At 43.4% G+C, this 27,749-nt stretch overlaps 2 long non-coding RNA genes across 2 annotated transcripts; both read right to left on the minus strand.

Annotated features, from left to right (window-relative positions):
- Nucleotides 1-8,680: 8,680 nt before the first annotated feature.
- On the minus strand, nt 8,681-9,826 carry LOC122206801. Its single transcript, XR_006196646.1, has 2 exons — nt 9,771-9,826; nt 8,681-8,981 (listed from the first exon to the last, which is right to left on the minus strand). It is a non-coding gene; the product is annotated as an uncharacterized LOC122206801 (long non-coding RNA).
- A 2,215-nt stretch (nt 9,827-12,041) lies between these two features.
- LOC122206405 lies at nt 12,042-13,921 on the minus strand. Its single transcript, XR_006196522.1, has 3 exons — nt 13,760-13,921; nt 13,313-13,426; nt 12,042-12,369 (listed from the first exon to the last, which is right to left on the minus strand). It is a non-coding gene; the product is annotated as an uncharacterized LOC122206405 (long non-coding RNA).
- Nucleotides 13,922-27,749: the final 13,828 nt, after the last annotated feature.

Below are 27,749 nucleotides of genomic sequence, written 5' to 3' on the forward strand. Positions count from 1 at the left end.
AGGCTCTGTGCTGATGGCTCAGAGCCTGGAGCCTGTTTCAGATTCTGTGTCTCCCTCTCTCTCTGACCCTCCCCCGTTCATGCTCTGTCTCTCTCTGTCTCAAAAATAAATAAACGTTAAAAAAAAATTTAAAAAAAATTATTTTTTCGTATTCCATCTTAACTGTTCTGTTTACTCTATTCCATTCTATTAATTATTCTTTTTCACTATGTCTTTTTGCATTATTGTTTAACAGGCAGCTCTAGAAAAGCAATTCTGAAACTTCATGTGCACCTGAATCACCTGGAGGGCTTGTTACAACACAGATCACCGGGCACCACCGCACAATTCCTTGTTCAGTGGGTGGGGTGGTGTCCTGGGAGGTGCATTTTTAACAAGTTCCCAGGCGATGCCAATGCTGCTGGTCAGGGGACCACCCTTTGAGAATATTGTTCTGGGAATTAAAATCTGCACCTTTAACATTTCACATTATACTGAAAGTGAACACTGTACTCCCTCATGTGAAATATAAAACAGAAAATTTGCAACAGTACAGTTTCAATTACCCATCACCCTAACCATTGTATTGTCGTTGTCATATTTACTCTATGTATTTTAGAAACCCACAGTGCATTCCTTTTCCTTTTGCACTAAATAATCATATGCTTTCTAATGAAGCTAAGAGAAGAAGATCAAACACGGAGTCTCTTATAGTTACCACATATTTACCATTTTCAGTGATATTTATCCTTCTTGGAACCCTATTTATTATCTGGTGTGATTGCCTTTCAGCCTGAAGAACTTGCCTTAGCATTTCTTGAAGAGCATGTTTGTTTATAATGAATTCTGTCAGTTTTTGTTTACCTGAGAATGGTTTTACTCTGCATTCATTTTTAGAAGATATTTAAAAGATATTTTTCCTGGGTCAGTTAGCTTTTTTTTCTGGGTCTGAGACTCAGAAATCTTAATTTTTCACAACATCCCAGGTCATTGTTATGCGGAGTGTTATAGGCCCTATTTTAACGAAACCTGTAGTAAGCACTTCACTAATGTTATCTGTATAATGAGGAGATCACTTGTGGCCTTGGTGGTGGGAGTTTCCGTGGAGTGGGGGGCTGAAGTGGTTGAAAAGCAAACGTGGAGGTGTAAACGAGGAGTATAGACAATGTTACTTAATTGACCTTCTTTCCTCTTAGAGCAAATTCAATTAAATTTGGGTTGTAGTCTGTGGCTCCACATTTTGGGTACCTTGATGGAACCTTGAATTTCTTCTGTCTGAAATTGTTAACAATCTCCGTTTATTCTGCTCTCCAAAAGCTGGCTTGAAATGGGTCATATGCTTTTTATGTTATGATTATTATGGTATATGGTATTATGGTATATGGTATATTATGATTATTATGTTTCTTGTTATGATTGTTATGGGTCTGAAGGTCCAGGCATTGTGGCCTCATTGCTCGTGCCAGTGACGTTCAGGATGAGTCAGAGCTGGGCCTGGTATACCCATAGTTGCTGCTTGAGCAGAGAGGCAGTACGTTTCCGGACACATCCTTTTAAGCAGATGAGGGGCCATCTTGACCCGTTTCCTCACACCTCTGGGGAAGCATCGTGCTGTGAATTGGTGTTTTTGGGGGAAGAATCATGTCGGGGAGAAAAGAGTGGGATAGAAGAGAAGGCCCGTGATCAGAATATGATGCACACAAGGAAGAATGCCAGGAAGGACATAGAAACAGAACACTGCAGGGTTTGGGGGGCAGCCTATAACAAGGGCACTTTATTTTCAAGCAGGCCTAGTGGCAAAGAACAATAGGAGGAAGCAAGAAGTAAGGACTGTTCTGGGTCTATCAACCCACAGGTGGTTTTGTGGACATAGAAAGTAGTCTGCACGGGCCCCCAAGGGCAAGTGGCTGGCCAGGCGCCTTCCTCATGTCACATTAGTCTTACCAGTTTAGTTTCTTCTTTAGCTTTTAGTGATCAGTTGGAACATGTAAGTGATCGTATTGTGGCTCTGACCTCTCTCGGGCCCATTTAGCTTGTTTATTCTGGTGCTGATACCTTACGACCTAAGTGTGATTCAGGTCTTTAAGCTTTTTAAGGTGGGAACAGCCTGTCGTACTGGAGTAGCTTCTTACATAACTATACATTATAACATTTGGAGATAAAGATCCCAGCTGTGTATGGAGACAGTCTGCCACCACCCTTGGACACAATGCTTAGGGGTACGTAGTAAAGATTAGACACAGTATCCACCCTCAAGAGCATTACGTTTTAATTCGGGAATCCAGGGATATCAAAACAATCCCCATATGTGTCAGCAAAAGTCATTAGATGGAATATAAGGGTGCTATGCCGCGGGAGGATACGGGGTAGATGGTAAGTTATGGTTTCCTGGAGCAGATGAAATGCAAAATAAAGCAAAAATGGGATGCAGTGAATTGGAAGTGAGAGAAGGCGTCTGTAGAGGATGGAGGAAAGAACATAGGGATATCAAGTATGTGTCTAATTGCCATTGTGCAAAGGCCCCTATGAAATACTCCAGTTCTATGGGCTTAGCCCTTTTTGTTGCAGTTTTGCTGTTGCGTTGTTGTTGCTGTTGTTTTGCAAAATCAGGTTTTCTTTGCATCTTTCTTGTGGACACAGCTTACGAATGGCATTGCTTCATTTCACCCTTGAAGCCAAGAGTCACCTGAAGGATAGCAATGCCATCTACTTACCTTTCATTTCTGTCCTTCACAGCCGTCCCAGCAGAAGTGGGGGGAGCTGCTGAGGTGGTCCCTGAAGGCTGATTCTCCCAGGCGTTATCATCTCTGTTTGATTTACCTATAGACGTGATGGCCTGTGATTAAAATGACTGTTAAAAATATTGTCCATACTCCTTTAGCTGCAGTTAAGGCTTTCTTAGCCGTCATTTTTGCACTTTTTGTGGAAAAATAATGTGCTATCAAGTATATCTTCTCAATTTGACTTTAAACTTCACAACAACCCTTGAAATATAAGAGTTGCGACCCCCATGCCACAGTTGAGGGTGACTGAAGCACACGGGTTAAGTAGTGTGCCCAAAATGCATGGCTAGTAAATGGCAGGATTTGAATTCCCATATCCTGGCCTCAGGGCCAGACCTCAGTCATCATGGAACCCATCATGGAATTTATAGTCTACCAGCAAGGATGGGGTTTAGGTTCATGAGCTGCATGAAACTGTATGCAGAAGTGTGTATGCACATGCCCATGGACATTTTTCTGGGGAAAGGGTTTATAGCATTGATTAGATTGTCTAAGAGATGCGTCATCTTTGGAGAGAGGCAACAGCATATAATGGTGCCCACCACTATAGTTCACTTCCATGTGTTCTCCGGGTGTTTATTGTACTCCTAGAGGAGACCAACCCTTTCCAACTTAAACCTCTAGCCTTTTCGATGTCTTCGAAACGTTGCGTCAGGTTCCATTTATCATGTGACTAATTCTGCCCAGACAATTGACTCCTATGACACTAATTACAAAATATTTCTACTTCTGACCTTTTTTTTTCTCTATCATCTGTGATACAGTGTGGACCCAGACACAGATGAAGGGAGCATAAATTTTGAGAATAAGGATTGTAATCATAAAAGGTGCTGGTGTGCCTAGGAGGCTCGGTCAGCTAAAGGGTCCGACTCTTGATTTCAGCAAAGGTCATGATCTCACAGTCATGAGTTTGAGCCCCTTGTAGGGCTCTGCACTGAGAGTGTGGAGCCTGCTTGGGATTCTCTGTCTCCCCCTCTCTCTCTGCCTCTCTTCTGCTCCCACTCTCTCTCTCAAAAATAGATAAAATAAACATTTAAAAACTGTGCCATTTGGAGTATTTTTATGCTTGGAAATAGTAGTTCCTCTCCTGGGAAGGCTGACACTTCATTATACTTCCTGAAATGCACTGTGTGCAACAAGCACACGCAGTCTCTGTGGCGTGTCTCGTCCACGGCTGCCCTTCCTGTGCTGTTCATAGGGACCCAGCTCTGTCTTGCCCGTGTCTGGGCAACGAGAGCTTGAAAGCCATCCCGACATTCCATGGCACAGGTGTCATCGCTCTAGAGTCTCAGCAGCGGACGACGTCCAGGAGCAGATTGCCTGAGACGGGTGGGAAGCACGAGGTGGGTGGCCAGCCATGGAAAAGTGACAGTTTCATAGAGAGTCTGAAGATGATTTAGGGCAGAGGAGTGACAGAAGCAAGGCGCTTCCCCTTCCCAAGCGAGGGTGTAATCCAGGCATGGTGTGAGGCAGCCCTGGAGAGGACAAAGGGCTTCTGGGCACAAGAGGTCACCAGCTGCTTTGGGTTTGACTCAGGCTAGTTCAAATCTCCAGGGCTTTTCTCTCTCCTTTTCTGTAGCACGTTGGGTGAATATGTCAATGGATAACATAAACAAGCAGAGGGCGAAGAAGAAAAGGGCAAAAATCTGAGTTTGCACTTATAAGAAGTCAAGTGTGTATGGGAGAGATGGAGAAAAGAGAGTTCAGCTAGTAGGTCTAACTAATCCCTGGTGCCTCGTCATCCGCTGTTACTTCTCTTCCCTTCCCTCTTTCCACCTCTAAGGAAAAACTGATATGTTAGTTAGCGAAAACCCAAAGGAGTCCTTAGACACTTGATGGTGACTGTCCTGTGCAGAGCCACCCGTGTAGAAGGTACAGGCTTCTGACAACAATGGATCCCAAGGTGCAGGCCCGGACTGTCACTGTCAGTTCCGCTGCCTCTAGTGATCCGAGCAAGTCTCGAGGACGGCCTGCATTCAAGAGGGCACACGGCCTCATCTCTGGTCCACCCCTGTTGCCTACTTCCAGAGCACGTGCTAATGCTTGCTGACAGTTTACAATGCACGTTGGGGCACCTGGGTGGCTCAGTCGGTTGGGCGTCCGGCTTCGGCTCAGGTCACGATCTCACGGTTCGTGGGTTCGAGCCCCGCGTCGGGCTCTGTGCTGACAACTCAGAGCCTGGAGCCGGCTTCTGATTCTGTGTCTCCCTCTCTCTCTCTGCCCCTCCCCACTCATGCTCTGTCTCTCTGTCTTAAAAATAAATCAAAACATTAAAAAAAATTTATAATGCACGTTTACACCATTATCTGACACGATCTGCAGGCACTTATAATCTTCACACAAGAAACCCACATCTCCAAGTAGGAAAGAAACTTGCCCCCTGTCCTCTCAGTAGTGACAGTAGGGCCAGAATGTGTCTCCTGACCTCTGGGCTCCATGTGCTATGGATGCAGCCCTTCAACAAGGCTTCATCCAGCTGGAGTCAATTTGATTTTTGGAAACGTCTGAAAGCTGTTCTTCGTCAGGGTTGGCTAAAAAATAAGTGGTTAGGGGGCGTCTGGGTGGCTCAGTCGGTTGAGCATCCGACTTCGGCTCAGGTCATGATCTCACAGTCTGTGAGTTCGAGCCCCACATCGGGCTCTGTGCTGATGGCTCAGAGCCTGGAGTCTGCTTCTGATTCTGTGTGTGTCTCTCTCTCTGCTCCTTCCCTGCTCATGCTCTGTCTCAAAATAAATAAAAACATTAAGAAAAAAAATTAAAAAAAAAATAAGTGGTTAGGTTACCGTTTTGGTCAGCATGAGAGGAGACCATGTTACTTATTTTCTTGCATAACTCATAAGCGGCTCCTGGGTATATACCTGGGGTACGAGGGAGGTCCCCACGGGGGGTGTTCAAAGGGGGTGCAGGTTCCTCTGTCTGTGCTGTCACCCCTCATGAGTATTCTGCCTGGAGGTTTGCACTGGGGCTTTCTGGGGTTGCCAAGGCCTGCCAATGAGCGGGGCTGGTCGGTCTCTGAAAGTCATTTCCAGATCCGCACTGGTAGACCCTGTCGCTACTGTATTGATTTGCTTTCTTCTCAAACTCCACTTCAGAGGAATGCTGGGAAGGAGGGAAGCTTTGAAACGAAAGCCTTTTATCTCTTAAATTTTTCTCTGTAAACGAGTCTCACCAGTTTTCTTTCATTTCCTTCCTGCCCCTTGGTGCCCGGCTCTCCTAAATCACCCTCTGTCATCTCCACAATAGAAGCAAAGCAGTTCCTTATATGCGATCCATTTATTACTAATTTCCACTTCCACGGCTCTCACAGTCTGCAGCACTGCTTCCGCGCCCCGGGTCGTGCTCATTTTCTTGCTTACTATTTCACGCACAGAGTTGTACGGTCATTCCCGTGATAGCAGTTTTTCACGTGGCCGATTTCAGCTGCTCACTTTTACAGGATCAGTTATTTTCAAACACTTCCTTGGAGCCTCAAGATGATTCAGGCGTTTTTCGCAGCACAGCAGTTATTACGTGATTAAACAATGTGTCATTTGTTACTGCCCATGGAGAATGTTTTATAATTAAGGTAAGACTGATGCACGACTAGTTGCAGGAGTTGACATTTGGATATGCTGGCAAATGATCACCAGTGTGCCAACCAGTTATTCATTTACTCAGCGACGATTTCTTAAGTTTCTCCTTTGTCCTAAGCATGAGGGTTATAGTGTTGACAAGAGAGATGAATCCCACGGAACTCAGTGGTCTGTATTCCGAAATGGTGAGTGGCCACTGCCTGAGATCTTGTGGTTTCTCGGAGTTTTCTGACAACAGTGAATACACGTCAGAAGTTGCTTGGTCAAGTGATAAAACCAAGACAATTTAGTAACAAGATTGATGTTCTTTGTTCAAAAGAAAACAGCCCGTGGACGGGAGGAGCACGGTGCCTCACAAGCAGCCGCGGAGGACTCTGCAATCTTCCTGCGAGGTTTCGAGCAAGAGTGAGTGCAGAGGAGGCAATGTGGAGATGGGACAGTTGGCTAGGAGGTTGGGGATGTCCTTAGAAGGCCAGCAGGTCCTACTTTCTGGTGGACGGTAGCGAGCTCAAGCTGAGCTGGAGGATTGTGATTGGTGTGATTGGTGACCGGTGTTTCCCAAGGGCAAGCCGCCTTAGGTTTAGATTTGTGACTTCGCCGGGGCAGCCTCCATTTTGTGGGTTCGGATCCGCAAATCAGTGCTACCCACCTTAAGGTGGTGTTAGGAGTCACAACCAGGAATAACACAATTTTAGACAGTCGAACGCAACAAATTGTTGGGAATGCCAGGAGTAGGGGAGTAAGAAAGGACCAGTGGGCTTAGGATTCAGCGGCTTAGTTAAATAATGGTGTTTTAAGTGGTCATGCAATGAACACTTTATCATGACCGCCATTTCAGCCTAGACATTCTCTCTTCCGATTGTACAACAGATTGATGACATGGTGGCAGGAGGTGATTGGACATCGAGGGGACAATCAGCACCAACAGAGTGGTGAAGTCTTTACTCCGTATTGGGATGAGCCGCCCACGGGGGCTCGCATTACTCGTAGGCATTTATCTCAAACTGCCCATTCTCTGGTAGCTTTGTGCTTTCACACATCCTTAGGTTGACTTTAAGTTCCTTATGGACAAGAATCCTTTCTTCTGTATATCTCTCCACTCAATGCCTGTAACCATGCTCAACTGCCACGTGGGTTCCACTTGACCGAGGATTTCATCGGTCCTTGGGAAACGTATCATGGAATTGTCTTACACAACCAAAATCACCCATAAAGAAGGTCCTTTTGAGATCTTTCTAATAACCATATGCTCTTGGGCAGGTTTCAAAGGTGTAAATCTTGTACAATTCTACATGCGTACAGATCAGGATTCTAAGATATTAATAAGGATATACTGTAATCCTGGAGAAGCTGATTATCCCAATTTTATAAACAAAGAGAACAAGTCTTCCTGACTTTCCCAAAGCCACATGTTTTATAAGTGTATGTAAAAGGGAAAAGCCAGAAAACGGCATGGCTCGCTTTAGACAGGTCACTTACGTATTTCAGGTCATTAACCTTTCCTTACTCTTACATTTTCTTAAATTATTCTCTATCATGAAAACAGCTAAGTCTTTAAGTCTTCAGAGGCATTGCATTTGAAATACATTATTAAGTCTCCAGAGTCAACAGGCGCCATAAGATGCTATCAGCAGTAATAATACTCTTCTAGGACCATCATAGGTGACGACCATGGGTCTTTTCAGCTTGAAGCTTCTATTTACCAGTTCTGTCCCACTGAAGAGCAAAATGCCTGCTGATCATACTGGTAAAATGAACTTCCGCTATTTAAATTTATAAGATACAGGTTTTAATTGTATTCTACACTATTTAACTAAATAGCGAAAACCATTTAAAAATTTTTATCAAAACAATAAATGTTTATAACTTTAAGTTTTAGTTTATAACTTTAGTTTATAACTTTAAGTAGAACCGAAAGATTTTCAGTGCAATATTTCAGTCCACTGCCCATACTTATCCCAGTACTTTGCCCCAGAGGCAACCAGCACCTTCATTTCTGGCCGCTCTTCTGAGATTTACCACTATTTTCTAGGCAGTGTGCTTAATATGCTATATACTGATTTATGGATATTAGACCTGTTGACTTTTTATTTTGCCATTTGAAGTCTTAGTTCTTATGTAATCCCCACCATTCCTACCAAAAGCTACAACCTTATAACTGAGCCATAGCTTCTATTTTGGTGAAATCAATATTGCTTCATTACATGATTTTAAACTACGTACGTAATCCCTTCTGGACCAAGGTGTGTTCTATGTTTACAGCTTCTTTCTCTTACATTTCTTCCCCCACCCCCAGCTCCCCCACCGGAGCCATGGAGTAAATAATGATTGTGTTTCCCTCTGCTTAGCTTTCTATGTGTTTATTGTTCCATTTTTCCCCTGCTCTACCAACCAATCTGTCACATGGCCAGAACTAATTTTTTCCAACTCCTAGGCACAGCTCTGAACACTCGACCTGTTCCATTTGTTTCTTGGCGTCCTCACCCTTGCCCTGCTCCCATCTGGACTGGGTCTGGCCGGCTGCTGCCCAGCGGCCAGCCGGGGCCCTCTGCCTTTCCCCCAGGTCCGAGCTTCTGCTCTCTGGGTTCCATGTCTTCTTTCCTGCTGTATGTCCCCATTTGGCTGAAGTGCATCTTCTAGTAGCTTCCTGAGAAAGAGAACAGGGGGAATACACTTTTGTGTCTTTCTGTATAAAAAAAGCTTTATACTTGTCTCGTATGATGTCTTCATACACTCGATGTGCCATCCTCCGGCCCTCCCCCTTCCCTTCCCATTTCTTTGTTCTTAGGAGTTTACGCCTTTTTTTCCCCGTCATTTAATTGGCATGTAACACGGGGGCAGAGATGAATGCACTTGTTTAGGCTCGTGTTAAGCAGAAGTCTCATAATGTGTGTGTATTTAATGGAGTCCTTATTTCAATGCCAGTTCTCATTGAGTATTTGTGCAGGGTACTGCATTTTGCAGAGTGAGCCCACCTCTGTGCCAGGCCGGCCCTGTTCGGTTGGCACTATGGTGCACCCCTGAGAGCCGATGAAATGGAGAGTCATAGAAGTGAAGTAACTTTCCCTAGACCACACAGTTTAAAGGCCAGAGTTGCGGTTCGAAGCCAAATCTGAAAGACTGCTCCCTTTCTGCCCAGCTGCACCGATAGCCAAAGCCCCAGAGACAAGGCCCAGCACGGCCCTGTATGGATTAGCCCTGGGAGGCCCCGTGGCAGCCGGGGTGACTGAGATGGGCACTGCGGAAGAGGGGACGAATGAGGATGGCAAAGATAAACGGGCAGTGTAACTCCAGGCAGAGTGAGTGGCCGGGGCAGGTGGCTGGTGCCCTCTGGGGAACAGCAGGTAGCAGCCTGGGGCCAGATCCAACCGCAGGAAGAAGGGGTTAGAGTCCGAGGCTCCACCCCCGTGACCCTAAGTGACCTTAGGCAACTTACTTCTCTAAGAATCTGCCTCGCTGCGAAGTGGGGGCCATAACAGTTTCTTCAAAGCGCTATTTGAAGGATTAAATAATATGTTATACGTGAATGTTCATTGTGTTAACTTTAGAGCACTTAATAAATACAAAATATTCTTCTGATCAGCCTAGAAGGATCAATTATGATTATAAAAGGCCTTAAATTCCAACCTGATGAATCTTCTCATTTTTATAGGCAAAGGAGAAACGGAAAATACGTCTGACGGGGGAGTGGCAGTGTGGCGGATAAAGCGAACCTCTGCTAGGTAAGGTGTGGGCTTCCGGTGTGGGGTGCGGCGGCCCCTGGTTCTGCAAAGGGCCCCGCGGGGAGGCTGGACGCGCGCAGGCGGCGCACACTCTCCGCTGAGCGGTGTTTGTTCTCAGGAGGGAGCCCAGTGGAAAATTTTGAGCTGCGGTCAGAAACCATGTGTACGGTCTTGGAAACTGAAGATGTTCCTTTAAAAGAAAAATCACAGTGCTTTTTAAACTCAAATGACAGCATTGACCATTATCTGCTTTTCTCTCTTGCCAACTCTAGAGTTTTCTTGGGATGTTATCAGGGCAAGTATCAGAACAATGCCCGCTTCTGTTTTGTTTTTAACCTGAATTACAAATTACCAATAGGCAGATGTAGGCCAAGCAAGGAGGCTTCTTCTGCATGCTGGACTTTTCCAAAAATGTAGAGGCTCGGGGGTTGTTGTTGTTCTTTCTGCCCCCCCCCCACCCCCCTTTTCCCCAGTGGAGGTACTTTTTGTGTTCTGTTTTTGAGGGCTCCTGAAGATTGTTTGAGAACTTGACTGCTGGGGCAGACCAGCACTGATGTTTTTTGTTGCCAACTGTTATTTATTCTGCTGAGATTTCTAAAAGAATCAGACGAGCAAAAAAGCTAACCCCTTCAAAACAAACTCCAAAACCAAAACAAAATACACAGACAAACTCACAACTTTCTTACAGTTGCTTCTGAGAGGCAAGATTCTTCTGGTCACCATTATATTCTATGTAAAGCTTCAAGTTTTGATAGTGTAGTAAATATAGCCTGTATCTATTTTCGCTGTTGATGTGTTTTTCCTCTTGAGAGAGGGAATCGAGTGAAAATGAACATGGTTGGGGTCCCCTTATGTAGCGTACTTCTCAGGAGTCTGATGGGCTATGCATCTACCCTTTCCCCACGCTCCCTGAATGTGGTTCAGCCACTGCCCTTCTCTTTGCTTTCAGAATATCTTGCCCCTGACATATCATTGTGCTTATTGGTGATTTCCGATCGACTGCTTTCCACTAACCGGTGGGCTTCTTGCGGGCAGCATCATGTGCTCGACAGCTTTCTAGCCAAATGCCGAGCAAGGATTGGTGCCCTGCGGGAGGCTGGAATCTGTTTAAAATGAGGCCAGCATCAGCGGTACAAAGGCCATCCTCTGGCAGCCCAGGAAGAATGTGCTGTAATCAACATTCTGGGAAGACGAGACAAGAATGGAGAAGTCACCCACACCGGGAGCCCCAGGGAGCTTCAGGTCCCACTCCAGCACCAGGAGCTCATCTATTACACAGCACAGCAATCATAAACTGATTTTTATTCTGGGTGGGCATGTGTGAGTTTTACTTATCTCCTTCCCTCATCAGATTGTGATTTCCTGAAGGGCACGGGCTACTCCTATTCAACTTTTTATCCCTACATCTAGCACCTAGAACTGTGCGATCACTCAGTGGTGACTGAGGTGAAGAGGGGAGGGAAGGAAAAAAGCGAGGACAGGAGAAAGGTCTGGGTGCTTGAGAAAGCCTCTCCTTTGCTTCAGAGGCTTGTTCTGGGGGCTTCTGGATTTTCGGTCCTTGGGGGCAGGCTGCGAGCTCTCACTGGCCCTTGGTGGTTCTTTCCAGGCTCCCCGTCAGCCTCACAGGGTTGTTGTAAACTGCTCTCAGAAAGGAGTCACAGAGGGAGCCCGTGCTAGGATCACCCGTGCACTGAACACCCAGCTCATCCCAGTGGCTATTTCAGAGTGGAAGATGGCAATGAAATGAAAGTTTTCATTTCACTTTGTTTAAAAGCAAGTTGTTCCTTTTCCTGACTTTTATATCCCAAGGCTAAGAAACAGTATAAAACAACTTTTACAAATCTATTTCAATGTTATCCATTGTTCACTTAAAGGGCACAAGATGAGAGGAGATGCCGGGGCTCATGTGAGTCGCTCGCGGAACGCATTGGGAGAGCCCTTTCAAAAGATTTGATTTAGGAAGCAGGAAATGATTAAAACCGGATGGCTCTGATGAAAATTAGATTTAAAATTTTCATTAAATTTGCATAGTTGGATGTAATTTTACTTACGATCTCCCCTATATTCCCTGCATACAACATTCAAAACAGGTAAGGCCACGTGAACACCTGTGTGCGTATGTATGGGTGTAGGTACGCACACATATTTTTAAATTATCGAGTCCGGATGAGAGTTTTTCTTACGACATACAGATGTACGACAGTGTATCCCCAGATATGTTTAATTCACTTTCATTACCAGCCCGTCTCTTCGCCACATAATCGTCACACAGTGGTTCCAACAGGACACCTGAGCGTGGAATGCCGACCCAGCCTTTAAAACACAAATTTTGGATTTGGTATTTTAGCAGGTAAAAGTTCAGTTTTTGGTTTTATCCTTAAAAGAGAGTACACACGTAGCATTTACTCTATTTTTGTAAGGTAAAGACCGATAAATCCCCAAAGGCCTTGGCATTTAGGACAAGGTTAATGCTTTAGCCATAAATTTACTCCTTAAACTCTGTGATTCCTTGTATCCGAGTGAGATACCCTGTTGGCTGGACAATGGCCTATATCTTAAATATGCAGAGATGCTTCAGAGCACACGGAGTGTGAAGGAACCATCGGGAATGGACAATTAGAAGTCCTAGCGAGTTTAGCCATCTCTGGGTGTCTAAATTGAGAATGCCAGGGTATGACTGATACCCGGGAGAGCCTCTGGACTTCTCTACGTGATGATTAGCCTTCACTTTATGGAGGAGTGACAACAACAGAATAATAGCCACCGTTTATCTACTCCTGAATGCTTACCATGTGAGGGCTAAAGCCTCGTTAATTCTTATCTTATTTAGTCCTGACAACAGTCCTGTGAAGTAGGTACTATCATCATCCCATTGTGTAACAAACAAACTGAGGGTTAGAGACGTTAATTAACTCGTCCCAGGCCGGACGACTAAAAAAGTTTGGGAGCCATTTTTTGGAATAAAATTCTAACAAAGTCTACATTTTAAACCGTTGTAAAGTCTTCCTGGTAAGACACACGTCTGTGGGATCCCGTGATTTGTAGTTATTCATTTTGTGTATAGCTTGACCGAAAAAGCATCATTCTCATTTTGCCTACACATAAAAGCTTCAAACTGATCCTTTAGGAGGGTGTGTGATTCCATTTAGTTGTGGATCTTTTTCCTCGTTTACCTTCTGCTGAACTTTTTGAGAGACCGTTTCACTCAGAAGAGCTTTGAAATCAGTCCCGTTTGTAACGAAATGCGAAAACAAACCTTTGTTTTGGCGGGAACCAGGAGGTCGCAGGCTTCTGCGCTCCTCGTCCGCATCCGTATCGATGAGGAAACCGAGTTTCACGAGCTGCTGTGGGAGCCGGTAAGATTTCCTAACTGAACAAAAAATTCTTTTGATTTTATGGACTCGCTCTAACTTGGTGCACGTGTGGCTACTTAAGTTTAAACTTGAATTCATTAAAATTAAATGGAATAGAAATCCAGCCCCTCAGTCACCCTAGCCACATTGCGAGTGCCCAGTACCGTCCAGTGGCTACCATATTGGAAAGCACGGATACGGACTATTTCCAGCTGGGCTGGACAGAGACGTCCGGATCATTTAGACTCCCGAGCACCAAGTTCCACAGTTAGCAAAGATCACTACTTTTTTCACCATGAAAAAGAATTTCTTTCCCCACAACTAAACAACGTTTAAGTATAGTTACGCACAGGATGACGTCCGTTTCAGGTGTGCGACACGGCGATCTGACAAGGCTGTGTGTCAGGCCGTGTTGGCCACAAGCGTGGCCGCCATCTGTCGCCGCACAACACTACGACGGCATCGTCGGCCGTCCTCCCCGTGCCGCGCCTCTGGTCCCTCCCGCTTCCTCATTCCGCAAACGGAAGCCTGTGCCTCTACTTCCGCTTTGCCCATCCCCCCCACTGCCTCCCCTCTGGCAACCGTCAGTCAGGCCTCCGTGCGATGGATCCGACAGCCATTTCCGACAGTAAGGGGGCCTGGGGATGTGGAAGCCAAAGCGGAACCGCCCGTCCGTGAGGTGAGACTACTTTGGGCTCCACTGCGTGTGTCTCAGCGCTGCCAGCTGCGTTTCTTTTCATTACTGAGAGGAGAGGATGTTCCGCGTGGCGCCTAGTGAAGCAGCGCAGACGGGAAACAGCAGCTCACAGGCTGCTCCCGCCAGCCTCTCTCGGGGGTTCCGCCTGGGTGGGGTTACAGCACCTGCCACGGCCTGGGTGGCCCAGTGCAGCACGTCGCCAGCAGTCTGCCCGCACCCCCAGTACCAGGAAAGGTAGGGCACGCATCTCCCTCTGCCTCTGTGCCACGCAAACGCTCATCGACCGTTCACCAAACGTGGGGGACGCTTTCTCTGGATTTATCCACGATCGCGCTCTGATTCGCCGCATCGCAACCGTTTCCACGTAGGAATACAAAGTAGGAGTCCGTGATTGGGCAGGACGGCACATGGCGTGGGGACGCAAGCCCCGCTGAGCCACAGTACCAGCCACACACACACACACACACACACACACACGCAGCTGCAGCGCCCACGGGGACCAGCGGCTTGTGCCGTCCCTGCTGGAAGTGGCCCAGGGAGGCTCGGGCTGTGTTCCTGAAGCTCCAACACCCCAACTAACACACAGACTTTTCTGTGAGTGTGAGAACCGTGAATTCACTTTGAATCTTTAGAATGAATTTCAGGCGCGCCTGGGTGGCTCAGTGGGTTAAGCCTCCGACTGTAGACTTCAGCTCAGGTCATGATCCCAGCCCTGGTGAGTTGAGCCCCTTAGGGAGCCCCACACCCGGCTCTGAGTCTGGCTCTGGGCTGACGCCTCGGAGCCTGGAGCCTGCTTCGGATTCTGTGTCTCCCTCTCTCTCTGCCCCTCCCCTGCTCGTGCTCTGTCCTGCTCTCTCAAAAATAAATTACATTAAAAAAAAAAGAAGAAGACATTGAAAAGAGTAAGGGTGGGGGCGCCTGGGTGGCTCAGTTGGTTAAGCCTCTGACTTCAGCTCAAGTCATGATCTCTGGGTTCGTGAGTTTAAGCCCCCCTTCCAGCTCTGTGCTGACAGCTCAGGGCCTGGAGCCTGCTTCCGATTCCGTGTCTGCCTCTCTCTCTGCGCCTCCCCTGATTGCACTCTGTCTCTCTCTCTCTCCAAAATATAGAAATAAACATTAAAAAAAAAGTAAACTTAATCGCAAATCTTTCAAGGGTGTGATGCCTTTGAAGCCTTACGGCACCGAGGAATAAACTGCCCTGTGGGACCTTTGTCGTTAATCCATTAGACAGATGCTGGTGGCACAGCTACAGATTTCTATGATTCCCATTCATATAGATTACTTAATTTATATAACTTCCCATAAACTAATATACATACATATCAATGAGATGTGGTCTTTTTTTTCATGGTGGAAATCAAGTAGAAAGGTAAGGTATCCAATAACTGTAGCGCAAAAGTGATTTTTATTAGTTGCCACAACTGGAGGATGAGAGTCCAGTTTTCAGTTTATCCATTTTCTAAAATTTTATTTAGGAAATTTGTTTTTAACTTGTATGTAACAAATTTATTAAGTGGTTAAAGAGGATCAAGTGTTATAGCTTCTTTTTGTGACTGGCAGATGACTGCTTTTCTGAATTTAGTGCTTATGCTAAAGAAAAAAGGGTGCTTCCCGTAGGAAAACAGAAAAATGACCGGGTTTGGACACCAAAAAGGATTTAGCTCTTAAACACGAGAGGGGTCTAGAGCCATGAAGTCTACATCTAAGCACCCCGTCTCTTTTGAAGGGCTTAGGGTGGTCACATGAGAGGGCTCTGCAAAGACACGTTAGCAGAGAAGGAAGGGATTGACGGCATTTTCTACTCTTTGGGTTCTTGGGATCCGCTCTTCCGATGCATTCCTCCTCGTTGGTGTAGTGATAAATGGAACTTCAGAGGGAGCCGTGTGGGCAGAGGGACAGAGACACAGGGGAAGAATCCAGCCCATTGTCCAACTGGGTGACATGAATGGCGGGCGGAAGCTGCGGACAGTAGAGCATTCATGAGGAAGGCACTGAGTTCTCATTGTGACCCCTTCACCCTGATGCAGAGTTTTCAAAGACGGTTCATTCAATATTCATGCCAGCCTAAAACCAGACTGAAAAAATGATGGGATGGTGTCTTTTTTCAGGCAGCTAAAGATGCAGACTATTCTGGATGGCTGCACTGAAAAGTCACAGGGAGGGCTTCCTCCCCGACTCACTAGTGGGGACTCTCTGGGCTTGGCAAATTCTCTTTGTACCTGGGGTAGCAGCTTCTACGAGACAGCCAGAGGCAGAGGATTCTATTTTCCTGTAACCCTTGGGAAGTAATGTCCCGCCTTCGTATCAGAATTGGCCTGGGTCTCCGTGCCAGACTGCAGCCTACCTACCTACTATCCAGCATTCCCTTCTTCCTCGGTGGCAGAACTCTGATCTAACCTTGAATCAAAAATGACCTTTCCCAGCCTTCCTTGATGCTGAGTTTGGTGATAAAATTCTGGCCAAAAAAAGATGAAAGTGAATGAGTTGGGTGGGTTTCTTGGAAGACTCTTTAAAGAGGGCTGACAGACACCCCCCCCCCCCCCTTTTTCTGGCCTTATCTCCTACAGCTCCCAGTTCTGCTCTATCCTCTGGTTCCATCCAAATACACTTTCTGGAACAATGTAAAAAAAAAAAAAAAAAAGAGGGCTGACAGGTATACCTTTTCTTTTCCTTTTTTCCTTTGTGCTACTTCTTGGAATGGTTGTGATGGCTGGTGCACAGCAGCCATATTAGATCATGAGGTAAACTTGAGGATAGAAGACATGTCCTAGGATGGCAAGGCAGAAAAATAGATGCGCCTGGGCTACTGGTAACTGCAGAGCCACAACAGAATTGTATATTACCTTCCTCTGGACTTCATTTAAGTGAAAAAAGATAAACTTCTTATTTTGGGGTTTTCTGTTATGTGCAACTGAAACAAAGTTTAATTAATTTAGGTTCTAAGACCAATTTACTTTATTGGACCTCTATTAAATTTTAATATTTCCTTTTCTGACCATATCAGTTATTCCTCCTCCCCTCCTGAACTTGGCTGCACTTGTTTTCCCACTCTTCCATTTTCTCTAGTTCAGTGGCCCCACTGCTCCCCCCCCCCCCCCTTTTCTCCCTACATTCTGGGCTGTGTGAGTCTCCATTTTAGGAGCTATCTCTGACCAGCACCAGCCACTCCCTCCACTTGCTGCAGCTCCTGTGCTAAACTAGCCCAGAGTTAACCAAATCACGTATCTCATCCTACACACAGGCTACTGAGGATTGTAGGAGAAAACCTGCATATAGTCCTGCAGTTTAATACAACCAAATTAATGCTCCCCGCAGCCCTTCCTTGTGCAACTTGTCAGATTCCTCTCCATCCTTCTCCCTAAATGTTCACGACTCTCCTCAGCCAGCAGCCACCCTGGCTTCCTACTCCCTCAGCGCTGCCTCTCCGACCTGACCACCAGCCCTGGGGCTGGTGAAAGAGGTGCCCTCTTACCCGCTGGCAGAGAATGAGCCTCTGCTCTGCAGTTAGCCCTTCCCTCCTCCAACTCTGCTCTCTTTTCCCTCCAACTTTTCTCCCCTAATTTGATTCTCCATCAAGCCCATATCCATCTGTGAGTCACACAGCCTCTTTTCTCCAGTCTTGATCCTCTTGAGAGAGTAATGTGCATTTATTTTGTCCTTATTTCTAATTTTACTTTTTGACCCATTGCAATCTGACTTCCACCCCATAACTCTATGGAAACTGCTCTTGCTAAGGTAGCCCATCTTCCACCCAAATCAGTGGAATTTTTGCCGTCCTTAATTTTTTACCTTCCTCTGGCATTTGACATAGATTGATAATTTGCTTTCCAATGGCATTCCTCTTGTGGTTTGTATGGTAACAATCTCCTGGCACCATTCCTTCTTCATAGAGCGCTGTCTGTCCTTTCCTCCACATGGCTGGCCCCTACCGTGCAAGACCTAGCTGAAGCGTCACTTCCTCTGCCTTGACTGGCTGGCTGAGCTGGGGTCCACCTGCTGGAGGTGAGCCTGCCCAGCCCCCAGCCCAGTGCAGCAATGCCGTCACTTCAGCCTTGCCTTTCTGTTCTTCTGAATCTGCCAGAGTCTTATCTGGCACATAGACAACACGTGAATTTTTAGTGACATTTCAAGTAATAGAGAAGGGCATAAGTAATAAGTGACAGTTCCCTGGTGACACCACCCCCAATCCCACATCCCATGCCTTCCCCCAGCTCTTTCTGTAATCTTACATCCATGTTGTATGTGGATGCACCTAATATATTTTTTTTTAACATAGGATCACAACCTGTGTACCATTCTGCAACACAACATAGTTTTCTTATTAACAGACTGAATTAGGGGCGCTTGGGTGGCTTAGTCAGTTAAGTGTCTGACTCTTGGTTTTGGCTCAGGTCATGACCTCACGGTTCATGAGTTTGAGCCTTGCATTAGGCTCTGCCAGCTTGAGATTCTCTCTCTCCCCCTCTCTCTGCCCTTCCCCTGCTCACACATGCTCATGCTCCCTCTCCCTCTCTCTCTTCAAATAAATAAATGAACATTAAAAATTTTTTTTAAAAAAGGCTGAATCAGCTGAGCCCTAAGGTATGTATTTCTCGTCCATCCAAGTAAATGAATACCCAGATATTTGATGGGTTATGTGTTGTCATTTTCAATAATTACACAAAGAGAATTTTACTGTATTTTCTAGTTAAGGGTCTCTAGGAATACAGTGTTCATAGTTTTACCTTCTGCTGCCATTTTACTGAATACATTTATTACTTCTAGAATATTTTGGTCAATGCCCTTGGATTCTCTTTCCATGTAGTCATGTAATGCACAACTAATAAGGCCACAAATAGGTCTACATATTTTTAAATTATAAAAAAACTCATAGCATTTCTAGAACTCTGAAAAAATAGAAAAGGTAAGATTATAGATTGTATGTGTCATCTTTCTATTTTAAGAGAAATGAGCTACCATTACATATAATGTACCTTCATTTTAAAGTATGCCAATCAAGGATAGATTTTGAAGTAATAATGGTTGATATATTAATGATTTTTCTTTTATTAATAAAATAAGTAGTGTTTTATTTTCCCAGTGTTATATTAACTTTTCGTTTCTAGAACAAACCAATCTTTTAATGTGTCTTTATGTTCCATGTATTGATATTTTCTTTTAAACTTTAAGGAAATTGGTCTGTTTGGAGTACCTAACAAATCTGAAGATCAAATTACATTTGTCTTGTGAAAGAAATTTTATGCTACACCTTCTTTTTGTACACTTTGAAACAGGTAATATAGCAGAAGAAATTTCTTTTCTTTAAAAAATTTATAAAATCCTTGTGCACTGTTGGTTGGGACTGTAAAATGCTGCAACCACTATGGAGAACAATATGGAGGTTCCTGAAAAAATTAAAAATAGAATGACCATGTGATCCAGCAATCCTACTTCTGGGTATATATCCAAAAGAATTGAAGGCAGGATTTCTGAGAGATATTTGCCCACTCATGTTCATAGCAGCGTTATTCATAATAGTCAAGGGTAGAGGCAACCCAAATGTCCATTGCTAGGTAAAGAGAAATACACAATGTGGTATGTGCCTATAATGGAATATTATTTGGTCTTAAGAAGGAATGAAATTCTGACACATGCTACAACATGGGTGCACCAGGAAGACACTCTGCTAAATGAAATAACTAGTCACAAAAGAGACAAATATTGCCTTTTTTAAGACCACTGAAGTGCTGGGATAGGGTGAGCAAGGCCACAAAGCTTTCCTAACCATTCTGAAATTGCCTCTTCAATTGATTCAGCATTTGCCTGGTTGCCGTAAGCCTTCAACTCTTTTCTAGAGTTCTGACAAAGTGATTTTTAACAATTTCTGCTTTTTTTTTTTTAAATTTCTATATAAGGACAAGAACTTAGAACTACCTATCCACCATTTTGCTATCATTCCGACGTCTTCTGTCTTGATGATCTGTTCTTGGATGATCTATGCTTTTATCTTTGTCTTGCACACCCTTTCCCTCTCTACTTGGAAAATTACATTCATCCTCTAAGATCTTGACTGAATATCGCCTTCTGTGTGAAACCTCTCAATGATCACATTTTGTTTGTGGGTGCTCGCTAATGGTTTGCATGCACACATGCTATTACATCGAGTATAACTGTTTATTTAACATATGTGTTTTCCACTGGATGGTGAACCCCTTGAAACTCGTGGTGGTATTTTGCTTACATTCCCCCCCATAACCCTTAAGCTCAGAGCCTGGCACAGAGTGGGCATCCAAAAGTGGCACATAGAACAGTTCATATTAAGGGGACACTCAGGAACAGGTGAACAGGAGTTTTCCCTGACATCATGAGAAGACTGATCTTGCAAGAGTATGGAAGTGGGTACACGTGGAGAACAAGAAAAAGGAGGGATAGTAGAAGACAAGGGGTTGTTTGAGTATCTTCAAATTCTATAGGTCATGTACAGCGCCTGTCATTTTCTCAGAAAATTATCCATTAGTTAAGCTCTCAATGGATCCCTCAAGGGTAATGGAAAGGAGTGGAAATAAGCAGCAAATAAAATGTTAATGTTTATTTTATTTATTTTTTTGAGCGAGCAGATGCACGAGCTGGGGAGGGGCAGAGGGAGAGGGAGAGAGAGAATCCCAAGCAGGCTCCACACCCTGCCTGAGCCTGAGGGGGCTCGATCTCACAACCATGAGATCATGACCTGAGCTGAAATCAAGAGTCAAATGCTTAACTGACTGAGCCACTCAGTCAGTGGCTTTTTTTTTTTTTTTAATGTAAGGTGCATTACATTAAAAAAAGTTTGTCAAGAGTTGTTGATTGGCAGGACATTTCATTCACCCAATTCTGTTTTTTTTTTAAGTTTAAACAAAAATGCTTTTTGTTTATTTTTGAGAGACAGAGACAGAGCACGAGCAGGGGAGAAGCAGAGAGAGAGGGAGACATAGAGTCCCAAGCTCTGAGCTCTCAACACAGAGTCTGATGCTGGGCTCGAAACCATGAACTGTTAGATCATGACCTGAACTGAAGTCGAATGTTTAACCGACTGAGCCACCCAGGCGCCCCCACCTAATTAATTCTTATTCAACATATATTTTTTTCCTCAAATAGGTAAATGGAAGTCTTAGGCTTTTCTTTTTTTAATGAATAGTTTACGGCTTCTCGCAGTTGAAAGCTGGGCTAATCCACTTGGGTGTTGGAGAACTCGTCCATCTTTTTGGTGGCCAACAAGTAGCCTCTAACGCTTGAGAGTGGGGAACGGCTAGCAAAGATGGTCTTTGTACTAACAGAGAGTAGAGCGGTGGCTAGGAGGGTTTGGGGAGGAGTGCGTTCAGTGAGCTGTCCTTTAATGGACATACAATTCCAGTTGTGGGGCGCCTGGGTGGCTAAGTCGGTTAGGCGTCCGACTTCGGCTCAGGTCATGATCTTGCGGTTCGTGAGTTCAAGCCCTACATTGGGCTCTGTGCTGACAGCTCGGCGCCTGGAGCCCATTTCGGATTCTGTGTCTCCCTCTCTCTCTGCCCCTCCCTCACTCATTCTCTGTGTCTCTATCAAAAATAAATAAACATTAGAAAAATTTTACAATTTCAGCTTTGCAAGGTTAAAAAGTGTCAAAGATTGGTTGCACAACAATATGAGTATAGTTAACACTACTAAACTATATTCTTTAAAATGGTTAAGATCGGGGGCGCCTGGGTGGCTCAGTCGGTTGAGCGTCCGACTTCAGCTCAGGTCACGATCTCACGGTGGGTGGGTTTGAGCCCCGCGTCAGGCTCTGTGCTGACAGCTCAGAGCCTGGAGCCTGCTTCCGATTCTGTGTCTCCCCTTCTCTCTGCACCTCCCCTGCTCATGCTCTGTCTCTCAATAATAAATAAACGTTAAAAAAATTTTTTTAATTGTTAAGATGGTAACTTGTGTGTGTGTGTGTGTGTGTGTGTGTGTGTGTGTGTTTACCACAATTTAAAAAAACAAAAACAAGAAATTCTTCCATGGGGCCACTGGGATTAAGTACCCTTTGGTTTTAACCATTGGTTCTTGGGAATCAAATCTATTACTTTATCTTTCTCGTACACTTTCTTCATCTGTTAGTTAATTTAACCTCAGAGACAAGAATGTCAGGGCTAAATGGGTAACACACACACAGACATGCACGCGTGTGTGCCCTGTAAGAGGAGGAAGGAACCAGCTTGCAGACTTTGGCACCTGAACCCCTTAATTTTAGACAAGAAAGCCAAGTGACGGGCAAAGTTCTGCCACCCTGGTGGCACGAGCTTGTGGCAGATTTGAGACTCCAACCCAGGGGTCTGTCCTTGCTCAGTGGGTCCTCAGGAGCTATTGAGATCTGATGATATAATGGTGGAATCCGCAATTAGTCTTAGCTCTACATCATTCTATGTACCTGTAGTTTGTGTTACGTATTTTGTTGTGCTTGATCTAGTTACTTTAGCTCGCTGCCCTTCAGTTTCTGTAAAACTGAGATAGCAGTTCCTGACTTCATTGGGTGGTTTTGAAGGTTAAATGAAATAATATTCAAAACACAGTGTTTGAACTTGAATAAGAATTTAATAAATGTCAATTAGTAGTATCATTATTATTATTAAAAAAAATTTTTTTTAACATTTGTTTATTTTCAAGAGACAGAGAGAGACAGAGTGTGAGCAGGGGAGGGGCAGAGAGAGAGGGAGACACAGAATCCGAAGCGGGCTCCAGGCTCCGAGCTGTCAGCACAGAGCCCGACACGGGACTCGAACCCACCAACCCTGAGATCATGACCTGAGCCGAAGCTGAATGCTCAACCGACTTAGCCACCCAGGTACCCCTCATAATTATTATCTTAAATGTGTCATTAAGAGGTACTATTGTGTAAGGTATTATAAATTGCTTTACATACATTCTCTCATTTAATCCTCACCACACGTGGGTTATTCCCTTCTTACAACTGAGGAAACTGAGGCCCAGAGAGGTTAATATCTTACTCTGGGAACACAGCAAGCAAGCCGATGGCGTTCTACTCCACAATGGTGAGATCTTGTTGAATTTTCTTTCTTTGTTGTGTCCCTTTGGCATCCTCTTTTTATAAGAAATGTCACTCACGTATAGGCCTGTGCACTGCCCTTCAGTTGGTCTGTGCTGGCATTTGACGTTTTCCCAGTCTTGTTTCTGGGCACATCAGGACTTACACTGTATTTATAATTCTTTGTTCTTATCTTTTTAATTTAATATGAGCGTATTTTTACTTATAGTATGAGGATTTTTTTGTATTGTGAAATATTTTTAAAATCTAATTCTTAGTGGCTAAGTGGTGTTTGACTTTATAACTCTGGCACAATTTGTTTCGCCATTCCCCTAACTTTAGGCATACCGAATGTTCTCCATATCTCACTCTTATGAATAACTGCAGTGGTTTCCTGGTCCAGACACATCTATGCACATCTCTGATTATTTCTCCAGTGTAGAAATTCAAAAGCAGACTTTCCAGGTCAAAAGAGATGACTATATAAGACTTTTTGTTACATGTTGAGGAATTTTTATTTCATGAAGGCCTCACTAACCCATTTGAGATTTACAATTTTTAAAAATCTTTGCCAAGCTAAATGCCATGATAACTCATTTTCACTTGCCTTTCTTTTATTACCATGGGTTACACTATTTTTCTTCCGTATTTTATTGGCCACTTGCCTTGTTCTTTTGCAAATTGCAGTTGATAGCGTTTGCCTGTTTGTAAATCTGGAAATCTGGGTGTGAGATTTTATAAATTAAGAGCATCAACACTTTGTAATATATATATATTATATTCTGGCTGTCATTTTTTGGTAGTTTTTCCACCCATTTTATTTAATATTATTTATTAGATAATAACATTTATTTAATATGTCTAACACTCCCAATCGTTTTTTATATTAACCTTTATAATAGCTATTCTTTTCATCTTTTCTTTCAAGTAGTTTCTGGGCTGAACTTGAAGGTTTGCTGTAAGTTCAGAATGAATTGGCCAGGGCGTAGTAGGGTAGGATATTTTTTTTTTTAGAAGATCGCCAAGTGATTCTAACACACGGCCCAGGCTGAGAATCACTGCTTTCAACCACACTATGGATGATCTTAGCCAACTGACATATTTTTCTGCTTTTAACATCCATATATTTTAACCCAACCATTTTACATCTATGCATGTCTTGAAGTTTAGCTGTTGTGTCCCAAATATCAGGACACTTCCCTTTGGCTGTGGTCACTTAAGACATCCAATGAGATTTGTGTTTCCACTATGCCTTTCTGTAACTTACTAGGTGATTTTACTGTCCTTTTCTTCATAAAACTGTCCTAATTTGCCTCATAAGTGTAGCATCTACTCTTAGATCTTTGTTGCTTTTTGCAGCTGTAGGATTTTGTGGAGAAATCATATTCGTGTCTCTGCCTTAAAATTGTTCTCTACTGGGGGCACCTGGGTGGCTAAGTCCATTGAGCAGAGTGGTTGAGACTTCGGCTCAGGTCATGATCTCATGGTTCATGAGTTTGAGCCCTGCGTTGAGCCCTGCGTTGAACCGTCTGCAGATCCCGTTCCCCTCTGCACCTCCCCCGCTTGCACGTGCGCTCGCTCTCTCAAAAATAAATATTAAAAAAATACAAATAAATAAAAATTTTCTATTCTGACTTAAAAGAAAAACCCAGCCTGACGATGTTTGCAGGGATGTTTCCCAAAGGCAAGATCTGAGATCATTCCTACTGTGGCATCTCGCTGGCTTGTAAGAGCCTGTCTTTCTCTTTATAGTTAAAAAAGCTGACAGTGAGGTATTTGTAGATTCTCGGGGGATGTTTCTGAGGGAAAAGTCTGTCTCTTTAAAAATCTTTGCTGTAAGGCTTTCAGTTGGGGAAAATAGTTTTGAATTATTAATCTAGCTTTCTTATTTTTGGCCTTTTTAACTTCCTTTTATTTTCCATTATTATGGTCCCTGATTCTGTCTCAGCGGCACTGCTTATCATATGTTTGAGTGTATTTCTGTGATTCAGTTGCCCGAAATCGTGAACTTTCTATATATCTCGTGCCTTCTGCTACAACTTGTTTCTCGCTCATACTTCTTTGGGTGGTTTCAATACCTTTATGAAGTTCCTAGTTGGACTTTTTTTTTTCTCATTTCAAGTTTAAAGGACATTTTAAGCACGGGCACTTTGTTTTAAAGTTTTAACTTTGGAAAATATTTCTGTGACAGAAATAATACATGCATCTGTGCTAAAAACGAAACAATCCTTTACACAAATAAAATGAAATGTCAATGTGTCTTATAATCTCAAACCCCCAAAGACCAAACCATACTTAACTGGTACTCTATAGTCTTCCAGAATTTTATTCTCTGGTTATAAAAATCTATTCTTTTATTACTTGTTTTTTTGTTTGTTTGGTTTTTGTTTGTTTTTAATACTGGAGTCATACCATACATGCTATGCTTAACCATAACTTGCTTGGTCGCACACTAGATTGTTGTCATATTCTCATTTTTTTTATTGCTGGACAATTTGTTGTCCTTTGGATGTGCCATACATTTTTGGAAATAATTCCTTGTTCATAAGCATTTAAGTTGCTTCTGTCTTTTCCCATTATAAATAATGCATTGGTAGCTATCCGGACACACTCATGCAAACATGTATATCCTTCCGCAGCTTTGCAAGAGTTTTACATTTTTGAAGGATAAATGCCTAGAAGTAGAAATATTGATGAATATTTTCTGGTTCTTCTAAGTGGAAGTACTCATTTCTATTTCCTCAGGTTCTCCTCTAAACTGATTATTAGCTCTTTTTCTCAGAATTTCCTTTAACCCGGCTATTATTATTAGCTTTTAAATCTAAGCAATATTTTGTTTGAATTTGCATTTTTTGAACTCTAAGAAGATTGACCCTTTTCCAAATGTTTATCTACCATCTGTGCTATTTGTTTCCTTATTGCTTTATGATTTTCATTCTTTTCTTTTTATTTGTGGAATCTCTTTATGTATTAAAAATACTAACTGACATATATGGGATGCACTGTTTCAATTCACCCCAAGTGCATTTTGAGTTAATACAGGTTGTTTTTTTTTTTCCATCTTATGGTTTTAACTTTAATACAGTCAAATTTACTTTACCTTCATGGGATTTTGGCCTAGATCAAAGCTAACAAAGCTATCTAAACCCCAAAGTCACAAAAACATATTCTTGTTTTTTACTAATATAATTTATATATATATAAAAGTTTATAATTTTGTTTTTCACTGTTTGTTTTATGTTTGGAGCATTAATGCATCTATAATTTCTTTTAATAGATGATTTGTGTTGAAAGTCAGGCTTCATTCTTCTTCCAAATGGATAGTCAATCATTCTTTTTTTTTTTTTTTTAATATTTATTTACCTATTTTTGAGAGAGAGAGAGAGCACAAGTGGGAAAAGGCAGAGAAAGAGAGGCAGACACCAAATCCAAAGCAAGCTCCAGACTCCGAACTGTTAGCACAGAACCCCAGCAGACTAATTCAGGGAATATTTGTATATTTAGTGTTTGTAGATGACATCCAACAATTTTCCAAAATGGTTGTACCAATTTACTCTTCCAGCAGCCACGTTCGAAAGTTCTTATTGCTTTTCCATCCTGGTAAGTCAGCTGTTTCCTGTTTTAACCTCTCTGTTGGGCATCAAGTAATATCTCACTGGTGTTAATTTACATTTACTAGTTTCCTCGTACCATTGAGTTCTTTCACAAAAGTTTATGGCCACTTGTGTATATACTTTCTTGACGTACCTCTTCAAGTTTCTTGTCCATTTTTTAATTGGGTTTTGTTATTTTTCTTATTTTATTATAGGAGTTCTGGATAGGAGTTCTTTGTAAGTAATTGGTATGACAGATATCTTCTCCCACTCTGTGGTTGGTTTTTTCACTCTCTTAATGGTGTCTTTTGATGAACCAAAGTTCATCAAAGTTTATTTATTTATTTTGAGAGAGACAGGGAGAGCACACATGTGAGTAGGGAAGGGGCAGAGGGAGAGAGAGAGAGAGAGAGAGGGAAAGAGAATCCCAAGCAGGCTCCACACTGTCAGTGCAGAGCCCAATGCAGGGCTTGATCCCACGAACTGGGAGATCATGACCTGAGCCGGTATCAAGAGTCTGATGCTTAACTGACTGAGCCACCCAGGCACCCCTGATGAACTAAAGTCTTAATATAAAGCTTAAATTAAGTAAGTTACTTAAATTGGGTAATTTAAGTATTAATTAAATAGTAAAATGAGTATTAAAATATTCCAATTTAGGGGCGCCTGGGTGGCTCAGTTGGTTAAGCGTCCGACTTCAGCTCAGGTCATGATCTCGCGGTCTGTGAGTTCGAGCCCCGAGTCGGGCTCTGGGCTGATGGCTCAGAGCCTGGAGCCTGATTCCGATTCTGTGTCTCCCTCTCTCTCTGCCCCTCCCCCGTTCATGCTCTGTCTCTCTGTCTCAAAAATAAATAAACGTTTAAAAAAATTTTTTTAAAAAATAGTCCAATTTATCACTTTTTCTTTTGTGGTTAATACTTTTTGTGTACACTTGCCTTTCACATTTAGAACTATGAACATTCCCCACCTTATAATAGTTTGTGAGTTTTTGACTTTACGATGGTGCAAAAATGATATGCATTTAGTGAAAACAG

The sequence above is a fragment of the Panthera leo genome, chromosome A1, assembly GCF_018350215.1.
Source record: "Panthera leo isolate Ple1 chromosome A1, P.leo_Ple1_pat1.1, whole genome shotgun sequence".
Taxonomy (NCBI): Eukaryota; Metazoa; Chordata; class Mammalia; order Carnivora; family Felidae; genus Panthera; species Panthera leo.